The following is an 11,404-nucleotide window of genomic DNA, read 5'->3' on the forward strand; positions in this document are numbered from 1 at the left end:
AGACTGTTTTATTGTGGCTGGGCAGTGCATTGCGATTATGGAGATGAAATGTTTGTAAGGTCGGAGGCGAAGAGGCTGTGTTGGGTCATGTAATAACCAGTTAGTACCTGTAATTCCAGCACTAGAGAGGATCAGGAGTCAAGGCTATCCTAGACTACATAAAGAGTTCCAGGCAAGCCTGGCCTACAATGTGGCCCTATATGTGAAGGAGGAGAGAGCAGTTCGTGCAGCCAGAAGCTGTGGTGCATGTCAGTAACCCCAGTATTGGAAAGAATGAGACAGGATGATAAAATACCAAGACTAGCCTGAGCTGTATCATGAGTTCTAAGCCAGGCCGCTGAGAGGAGAAAGATTGATTCACATACCCTCTTCCACGGTGGAACTCATCACACCATTCAGGGTTACATGAATCCTTGTTCTATAGCCATGGTCATATTGGGCTCAAAATAAGCTCTTATTTCCTTTAAAGGACCATTATTTTATGTCAACAACTCAGAATTTGGGACCCAGTTAAGAGGAGACTGACAACATAAAAGCTCCCTGTAGTATGTGATGAGTGTCGGGTCCAAAAGAAACTCAGGACAAATGGCTACCTGTGGTGTCTATTAGCATACCCAAAGCAAGCAGGCCTCCAGGCTCACCTGTGGGTCTCTCAGCTCTTCTCACCTCACCCCCTACCCTAAACCTCTCCAGCCTACACGCTTCCCTTTCCCCTCCCCTCCCCTCCCCTCCCCTCCCCTCCTCTCCCCTCCCATTTTGGCCATGTGCTCTCTTGGTTCTCTTTGTCCTCTTTGTTCTCAGCTCTCTCTAGGTCCACTTGTTGCTTCTGTCTTGTCCCATCCCCCGCTCCCTTTTTTCCCTCTCTCATTTCCTCCCCCTCCTCTCATGGCCGGTTCAATCAGATACCCATGTTTAGTCTAGTACTTTCTCTCCCTGTTCTAGACTCTTCCAGATGCCTCTGGCTGTTCTCTCCCTCATACCTACAATAAAAACCTTCTCAACTATGCCTTGGAGTGTTCCTGTCCTCATTTCATTCAAAGAGTACTATGAACTGCTGTAGGATAGTTTTTCAGTAAAAGTGTATTCGAGGGCTGGGCATTGTAGCTCAGTTGGTAGAGTGGTTGGTCCTGAGTTTGTTTGTTTTCTTTATTTTATTTTATTATTTAAGAAATTTTTTAAAATTCACTTTACTGAGTTTGAACCCCACCACCACATAAACCAAGCCTGGTGGCCTACCCCTATGATCCTATTGCTTGGAATGTAGAGGCAGGAAGATTAGAAGTTCAAGGTCAGGCTGTGCATGGTGTTGCACACCTTTATCCCAGCACTGGAGAGACAGAGACAAGAGAAGTGACTGCAAGGTCAGCCTGGTCTACATAAGAAGCTCTAGAATAGCCAGAGCTACATGCAGAAACTCTGTCTCAAAAAAAAAAAAATTCACACCAGGGTATCCTCTGCTATATAGGGAGTTTGAGACTAGCCTGAGCTACCTGAGACTTTACCTAAAAAAAGATAAGAGAAAAGGGTCAGGAGGTCAGGAGAGATGGATCAGCAGTTAAGAGCAAGCACTGACTGCTCTTCCAGAAGACCCAAGTCCAATTCCCAGCACTCACATGGCAGCCTACAACCTTCTGTGACTCCAGTTCCCAGGGTCTCACACACTTGGTGAACAGACACACATGCAGGCAGGCAGAACACCCATACACATAAAATAATGAAGACGTAAACCAAGGCACTCTCAAATACACTGGAGGAAACATTGGGGAATTCCATGGTCAGATTGACTAATTAATCTTTATTGCTAATTGATGTAGGAGGGCCTGAAAGGGTTAAACTCTCCCTCTTTCACAACTGAATTTAGGTTCCAGTTCTCTGAGAAGGACAACCAGGTGTCTTTCCCACTTATCTATAAGGCCCTTTCATTCAGGGTCGAGGGAGAGAACAAACACAGAGGGTCTAAGTCAGCCACACAGTGTCTCAAGGACAAACCCAGCAGCCCCCTCTGAGTCACGTCCAAGCTTGTGCAGATGTGTCCAAAGTGATAAGACTCAGTCAATTAGAAATATACTAGTGTAGCTGCTGCTTGCTTATCCAGTTATGCAGCTGACCCTGAAACTCCCCTTAGCTGTGCTAAAAGGAGCCTGCAGGTCCCTCTTGGGGGTCGTGGCCATTTTGTACAGGTGACAGACCTCACGTGCGTGCTGGTATAGATGCTCTTTGTTCTTATATGCTATTTGAGGCTGGGGTCTTCCTTCAGTGTTTCCTCAGACCCTACAGACCCAACCCACTGTGGTGGTACCATCCCTAAGCAAATGGGTCTGGACTGTATAAGAAAGTTGACTGAACACAAGCCAGAGAGAGCAAGCTTGTAAGTAGCCTTTCTCCATGATCTCTGATCCTTATTTCCTGCCTCCAGGCTCCTGCCTTGAGCTCCTTTCCTAAATTGTAACCTGTAAACTGAAATAAACCCTTTCATTCTCAAGTTGCTTTTGGTCGTGGCATTTAGCGCAGCAACAAATCTAACTGTGGACAACAGGTTACCGCAAAGAGGAAAACCTCTGCTTTAGATCTGATGCTATCTGATGACAGCCTTGGCCTTCCCATTGGTGGGAGCGAAGAAGCCAAAGGCCTGGTAAGTGAATCACAGGATGTAAGGTCAGACACACAGGTGAGCAAGGAATGAATGACTATTAAAGGAGATAAGGATAGCCCAAGGAAAACTGTAATTAGGCTCTGGACTTACAACATTCCAGCCTCCACAATCACTGAAGTTCTAACCACTTAATTAGCTGTTCAAAAGGTTCAGTGTAAGATGTCATCCTCTCCAGGAGCTTTCATTCACAGATGCCCCAGAGGACCAAGCATCACATTTTGTGCAGACAGGAGCCAAATATTAATTTCCCCTCACTGTTCGGAAGACTCATTTTTAGGATCTGATGGAGATGAAGCTGAGTAGCAGGCAGGAAAGTATTTTCAGGAGAGAGGATGGCTGGCAAAGCTAGGAGAAACTTCTAGACCACAAAATAGCACTAAAGTCTAGCTGTTATGACCTGGGATTGATTTACATATATATTTTTTTCTGTATTTGACTAACAGAAGTAATATGCCTAAACTCCTAATAATTAAAAATACTAGACCAGTGGTTCGAAACATGTGGGCTGCAACCCCTTTGGGTGCCACATATCAGATATTTATACTACGATTCATAACAGTAGCAAAACAACAGTTATGACATAGCAACAAAATAATTTAATGGTTAGGGGTCACCACAACATGGGGGACTGTATTAAAGGATCACTGAATTAAGGTTAAGAGTCACTGGTTTAACCCAACAAAGTGAAGTTAGTAGATAAGAGAAATGGGTAATTTAACCAACCAAAATTATATTAAAAAAAAAAAAAAAACTAGCCGGGCGGTGGTGGCACACACCTTTAATTCCAGCACTTGGGAGGCAGAGCCAGGCGGATCTCTGTGAGTTCGAGGCCACCCTGAGCTACCAAGTGAGTTCCAAGAAAGGCGCAAAGCTACACAGAGAAACCCTGTCTCAAAAAACCAAAAAAAAAGAAAACTAGATTGACTGTATGTTTGGCCATATATTTGTGTGTGTGTGTGTGTGTGCGCGCGCATTTATTTGTACTTTATAAATTTTTTTATTTTTGGTTTTTTTTCTCTGTGTAGCTTTGGAGGCTGTCCTGGATCTCACTTTGTAGACCAGGCTGGACTCGAACTCACAGAGATTCACCTGGCTCTGCCTCCTAAGTGCTGGGATTAAAGGCGTGTGCCACCACTGCCAGGTGAATTTTTTTTTTTTTTTTTACGCTTGGGATATTCAAACAAATCTATTAACCTTTTAATTTCAGGGTAGATTTACTTGTGGACAATTTGATTTCATATCTATGTCCTCATGTGAAGTACCTAGTTCAAATTATTAACAAAGATTGACCTTTGATAACTAGGTTATTACTGATATAGAAGAAACTCAAAGTGATAGAATTGAGACTAATAGGGACAGTACAAGCTCTTAACCACCAAGCCATCTCTTTAGTCCACAATCAAAGTTTAATTTCCTGAATCCACATGGTAGAAGCAGATAAGTTTATAGGAATCACTCTACCCCCAGATGTATGCTGTGGAGCACAAATATGCATGGAAGTGTGTGAGATCGTGTACACTCACATACATGTGCTTGTGCACATACACTCACGTTTTTCTTTTCTTTTTTCTCTTCTTTTTCTTTTTCTTTCTTTTTTTTTCTTTTTTGAGACAGAGTTTCTCTATGTAACAGTCCTGGCTATTCTGGAACTTGCTTTGTAGAACAGACTGGCCTTGAACTCACAGATTCACCTGCCTCTGTCTCCCAAGTGCTGGGATTAAGGGCATACGTCACCACTGCCCAGTCTCATGTAAAAAAATAAATAATTCGGGCCTGGAGAGATGGCTCAGAGGTTAAGAACACTGGCTATTCTTCCAGAGGTCCTGAGTTCAATTCCCAGCACCCACATGGTGGCTCACAACCATCTGTAACGAGATCTGGCTCCCTCTTCTGGCCTGCAGGAATACATGCAAACAGAACACTGTATTCATAATAAATAAATAAATCTTTTTTTTTTTTGCAGATTTATTTATTTATTATGTATACAGAAGAGGGTGCCAGATCTCATTACAGATGATTGTGAGCCACCATGTGGGTGCTGGGAATTGAACTCAGGACCTCTGGAAGAGCAGTCGGTGCTCTTAACCTCTGAGCCATCTCTCCAGCCCTAAATAAATCTTTAAAATAATAATAATAATAATTCCAGCACTTGAGAGGCAGAAGTAGGCAGATCTCTCTGAGTTCAAGGGCAGCCTGATCTACAGAGTGAGTTCCAAGACAGCCAGGGGTATACAGAGAAACTCTGTCTCGAAAACAAATAAAGTATTCATGTAGCTAGGTGTGGCCTTTGGGAGGCTGAGGCAGGGAAATCCTCAGGTTCAAGACCAGTCTGGACTACATAGTAAATTCTAAATCATCATGGGATGAGACCCTATCACTAAAACACAAAATGACAACAAAAATAAACAACAACAGGAGGAAAACCAGTCTCAGCAAAGCCCTGCACCTCCAGCTGCCTCCCTTCTGTCTAATCTGTAGCTACCATCTCACAAGGCACTTCACATTTTATGGCAGGGCAATTTTGATATTTTCCCCCATCCTTTCCCTATCTCTATCTTTTACTTATATGATATATCTGTCATCACAGACAGAGGAGAGGAAGCCTAAATTGATTATAAGGGAGCAGACTGTTAATATTCTGACCCACCCCTTGAAATCCCGCCCCTTGGCACAAATAAAAGAAACAGTACAACAAGGGTTTCTCTGTGTAACAGCCCTAACTGTCCTGGAACTCTCTTGTGGACCACACTGGCCTCAAACTCACAGGGCATGCACCGCCACCCCCTGCTGTTTTTTGCTTTTTTTTTGGAGACAGGGTTTTAGTCCTCACTTGCCTGGAACTTACCATGTAGACTAGATGTGCTTTGAATTTACTGGAATCCTCCCAAGTCTGCCTTCCCAGTGCTGGGATTACAGGCTTGGGCCACCCTGCCCAGCTCAGCTCAAGACTAGTAATTTTTCTTTTCCTTCCTTCCTTCCTTTCTTCTCCTTCTTCTCCTTCTTCTCCTTCTTCTCCTTCTTCTCCTTCTTCTTCTTCTTCTTCTTCTTCTTCTTCTTCTTCTTCTTCTTCGTCCTCGTCCTCTTCTTCTTCTTCTTCTTCTTTTTGTTTTGTTTCGTTTTGTTTTTCCAGACACAGTTTCTCTGTGTAGTTTTTGGTGCCTATCCTGGATCTCTCTCTGTAGACCAGGCTGGCCTTGAACAGACAGAGCCTGGCCCTGCCTCCCAAGTGGTGGGATTAGGCCACTGCTGCCCAGCCTATCCTAAGCTTTTATAGTGGTTTTGCATGTGATATTGAGTATCCTCAGACCAAGTGGATCAGTGCTTTTAGTAGTCTCTAAATCCTTATTATTCCAAGGCTTTCTCCAAATGAGCATTTTTAGGTCACTTGTAACAACCATTCAGCTATAACTCTCAATAAAATGTGTTGTTTTATGGGTTGAACCGTGACCAGGTTCAAAGGTTAGCACTTCTGTGGGAATGTGACAGCCAGCCCTAATCTGATGGCACTGTGTTATAGCATGCCCAGGAAAAAACCACTCTATCCCAGTCATTAATGACCCTTCTTTCCGGTTGCCTGGGTGGTCTGGTTTACTAGTTTATACAATTGACAATTTATAGGACTCCCCTGTGGTGGCTAAGGAACTTAACCCAGTACCAGGCACCCCCTAATAGCTGTTGATCTTTGTCCTGAACTGCCTGTGAGATCCTAGTGGCCTGCAAGTGTTGGCTATGTGAGATAAGAAAAATGGTGTTACCTTTACCATTGTGAAGTAATTAACTTCTTTCCCAGCGCATTCAAAAGCCACAACACTTCTGAAGGGAACACATCACCCCGCCCTGGAGTTCAACAGTTCCAGGCAGCTTTTTTTCTCTTTCTTTCTTTCTTTCTTTCCTTCCTTCCTTCTTTTTTTTTTTTTTTTTTTTTTTTTTTTTGGCACAGAGTTCCCCTGTGTAGCCCTGGCTGTACTGAAATTTGCTTTGTAGACCAGGCTGTCCTCCAACTCAGAGATCTGCCTGCCTCTGCCTCCTGAGTGCGGGGACTAAAGGCATGCACAACCACGCCAGGCCTCAATTGCATTTTTTAAAATGGGCAATGCTATGGCTGGAATCTATAGTCTTGTGCACCAGAGGCAAGTAGTTTACCTGAGCTACACCCCAGGCCTGTATGTTCTCTTAAAAGGCTCTGGGTTTGGTCCTCAGCTCCAGAAAAAAAAAAAGAAAAAGAAAAAGAAAAAAAGTTGCTTATCATAATTTTCTTCCGGACTTTTTTTTTTTTTTTAAAGACAGGGTCTCTTTATGTAACCCAGGTTGTCCTACAACTCTGCTTACACCAGCCTGGCCTCGTACTCAGAGATATGCTGGCCTATGCCCATCAAGTGCTAAGATTAAAGGTGTGGGACATTATGTACAGCCTCTTCTGGATTTTTTTTTCCGAGACAGGGTTTCTCTGTGTAGTTTTGGTGCCTGTCTTGGAACTCACTCTGTAGACCAGGCTGGCCTTGAACTCACAGAGATCCTCCTGCCTCTGCCTTCCAAGTGCTGGGATTAAAGGCATGCACCACCACTGCCCGGCTCTTCTGGATTTTTATATACACACCTATCCAAGTCCACTTGCTAAGAATCGCTAAACCTTTCTAGATGCCCCTCAAATTGTTAAGTTTAAGCTGGACCTTGTAGTCCTCCTGTTATGAATTATTACTCGGCTGGGGTGGGGGAAGGGCGGGAGCGGCGAGTGTCCAGCTGGTTTCTGGCCCTAAACACATGTATGTCTCTTCTAGTTGGCATAAGGAGACAGAGCAGATCTCTGAGACCATCTAATTTCCCACCTCAATCTCCTCTACAATGTGGGGCCCATTACCACCCAAAGCAGCTTCTCCCATATGTGCACATCCATCACCAGAACTAGGTCATTTTTCCTTCCGAATGTTGTTTGAAGGGACAGTGGTTAACCAAGGGACACTTGGTTAAAGACTACACAAAGCCAGACATCGTGGTGCATGCTTGCAATCACACCAGGGAGGGTGAGGCTTGTCACAAACAAGCAAACTCTCTCTCTCTCTCTCTCTCTCTCTCTCTCTCTCTCTCTCTCTCTCTCTCTGTGTGTGTGTGTGTGTGTGTGTGTGTGTCCCTTTCCCCATTTTACCACTCCATTTCCTAAATCTCCTCATTGTGAGATAGAAAGACAGAGTAATTAAAGGGACAGCCAGGGCTATGCAGTGAGATCCTGTCTTAAAACAAAAACAAAAACAAAATCCTCCAGCACAAATAACATTTGTTGTGAAGGCTGCCTATCTAGGGTCACTATTCCTTTTATATAGAGATGTTTCAAATAATAATTTTAAAATAGCAACGAATCATACTTACATTCTAAGGTATATAGCCTTTTTTCTTTCCCAGCTGTAACCTGCAATTTTCTAGGACTCTCACAAAAATCTAATTTAGAGTAAAAGTTTTGTCCTAACCACCTTGTGCAACCCTTGTGATCCATAGCTTTACCTAATCAGATTGCAAGTCTTTGGAGCCACCCTATCTCACTTATCAAAACAACAAGAAAAAAAAAAAAGATTCCTTAGCAGCCCTTGGAAGATGTAACTCAGAAACCACTAAAATTGTTTGTACAATTATAGTTCAGTCACTCGTGTGATGATTCTTGCTGGGGAGCCCACACCCACACTTATCCTTTCCTTGGGTGCCTCTCTTTCTATTAACCCCCATCCACCTTTAGTCCTAGCACTCTGGAGTTCAAGGCCAGCCTGGCCTATACAGGGAGATCCAGGACAGCCAGGGCTACACAGAGAAACCCTGTCTCAAAAAACCAACCAACCAACCAAACAAACAAACAAAAACCCAAACAAACAAAAAACCAAACAAACAAAAACCCAAGCAACAACAATAATAACAATAATGATAACGGGCTGGAGAGATGGCTCAGAGGTTAAGAGCACTGACTGCTCTTCCAGAGGTCCTGAGTTCAACTCCTAGCAACCACATGGTGGCTCACAACCACCTGTAATGAGATCTGGTGCCCTCTTCTGGTCATACATGCTGTATACAAAATAAATAAATAAATCTTTAAAAAAAAATAATGATAACAACAAAAAACTCTTCTTAATGGGTTAATTTAAGATATAAGAACTAGATAACAAGAAGCCAGCAATGACCATACAGTTTATAAGTAGTATTAAGCCTCTGTGTGATTATTTTACAAAAGACTGTGGGACTGTGGGTGAGAGATTTGTCCCGACCTCGGGCCAGGTGGGACACAGAAAAACTTCCGACTACAAATGGCACCAAAAACGTGGGGCAAGAGTTTCCACCTAAAACCTGAGAAAGTTTTAAAGAAAAAAAAAAAAGATTCTAAAATGGAGCTAAAAACAGCTTCCTAGTTGTGTCTCTCAGGCAAGCCATGAGCTACAGTATGGCGGGTTCACAGCGACGTGTGGGCTTGAGTGCAGCACGGTGGATTTCCACCAAGGTACACAATGGTATCTCCAAGCCGCACAGTGCACTGCATTGTGACATTGTGACAGATTTAGTTTTTGCTAGTACAGGAAAAAAAAAAGAGGTTTCTGGGCTACACGCTGCTGGATGGAAGCATAGACGCACTGCTTCCCAGAGTCCACGGTGAGCCTGGTTCCCGGAGCTGGTGGTAAATGTAGTTCTGCCGTGTTAGGAAGCTGAGGTGGGCAGAGCCAGCAGCCAAAGCTGTCATTTCAGTCTTAGTAATGCTGCAGTTTAAAGCAATAGATTCATAATAAGTCAGATTCAGATTAAATAAACCTCTAAATGGTTTACAGTGTGTGTAAAAATGTACATAGGCTTGGAAGAGAGAGGAAAAGGAATATAGACAGTTATATAAAGAAATAGTTTAAAAAAAATAAAGTCTTTAAAGGGACATTAATGGGGGCTGGAGAGATGGCTGAGTGGTTAAGAGCACTGACAGCTCTTCCAGAGATCCTGAGTTCAATTCCCAGCAACCACATGGTGGGTTACAACCACCTGTAATGAGATTTGGTGTCCTCTTCTGGCCTGCAAGGACACATGCAGACAGAACACTGTATGTATAATAAATGAATAAATCTTTAATAAAAAAAAAGAGAGAGAGAGAGACAGTAATGGTAGTATAAAAAATAAGTCACGTAAAGATGGATATTACACAGAGAATCTGGATTGTGTTGTCTTTGGAATTTTTAACTACATGTGTGTGTGTATGTGTGTGTGTGTGTGTGTGTGTGTGTGTAAGGTATCTTGACTTCACAATTTGGATCTAGGGATATGTTGCTTTGGAAAGGAGGCTCTGCTTATGTTTCCACAGGAAGCAAGAGGCTATGGATTTGTTCCAGATTAAGATACATCAGGTTTGACCAGCCAAGACCCCATGAAAGGTCTCTGATGACACCATGGCCCAGATCATCCAATGTCCAAAATCAACTTCAAGGCAACTGGCTCAGAGAATGCAGTCTCACAGACTACTCCAGTCAGGATTTGATCATAATCCTTAATTTTCTCAGGATCCCCATAAGATTGCCAGTGCTCTTATCCAGCAGGAAGTAATATGAGAAGTTATGCCCAAATTCCCAAAATATTGTTTAAAAATGTCTATTTTTATTTAAAGAGGGTTGATTATAAATACAAGCTCTTTTTTTTTTTTTTTTTTTTTTTTTTTTGGTTTTTCGAGACAGGGTTTCTCTGTGTAGTTTTGTGCCTTTCCTAGAACTCACTTTGTAGACCAGGCTGGCCTCAAACTCACAGAGATCCACCTGGCTCTGCCTCCCAAGTGCTGGGATTAAAGGCATGCACCACCACCACCCAGCCAATACAAGCTCTTTCTAAAGAAGAAAAAGGGATAGTATAGATATGATAGGATGAAAGGGTAGGTTAATGGACCTACTTTTAAAGAGTAACAACTTGTTTGAAATGTTTTACATTGCTATGGATTTTAGTTTATTGATATAAATTTACAGTTGATTTTGTTACACTATATATATATTTCTATTCTTGTTTAAGGTATTATGTTTGTGCACCTCATTTGAAATTATAGTGGATAATTAAGAAATACAGATTAATAATTAGTTTTATATGATAGTCAAACTTATAGTCATTTTAAGTTTTCTAGGTATACATAGATGTAATTCAATTAGGTTAGGTAATCTTCAAACACTTCAAAGACCTACAGAATATGGCATTTAAAATGTTTTAAAAACAGACTTTTCTGGACAATGAGACACGTCTGCTCCTGGCAGCACTGATTTACTTCAGAGAGAAGATGGTCATCGAAGACACTTCATATGGAGTTTATCTTCTTCTTGGCAAAAATAGCCATTTGGGGAAGAAACTGTTCTTGCCTGGACTGATTGACAAAATGTTATATTGACTGGACATGCAGGACCCATAGGAAGGTAACCACTGAACTTTGCAAGACGAGATGGTCCTTTAGGTTCCCAGAAGAAACTGCTAGACAGTCTACAGGACACAGAGAAGTGACTGAAAGACTCTAGGCCTGTAGGCTAAAGAATGGATGCCCCAACATTGCAGAAGAACTTTGGATAACTGTCCACATAGCCAGCTGTCTTTGTCATTCTAGAATTTTGGAGGTTGCTTACAATGCTCTTCCTGTTTACTTAGGTAATATTATATCCTTCTGGGGTCTTTGATGTAGTTGAAGACTAGGTAGTTATAATTTTCCTTGGTTATGATAAAAGATAAATTAGATAATAAAACTTTAGACTCACAAATATAGGATAGATAGAA

The sequence above is a fragment of the Peromyscus eremicus genome, chromosome 4, assembly GCF_949786415.1.
Source record: "Peromyscus eremicus chromosome 4, PerEre_H2_v1, whole genome shotgun sequence".
NCBI classification, from domain to species: domain Eukaryota; kingdom Metazoa; phylum Chordata; class Mammalia; order Rodentia; family Cricetidae; genus Peromyscus; species Peromyscus eremicus.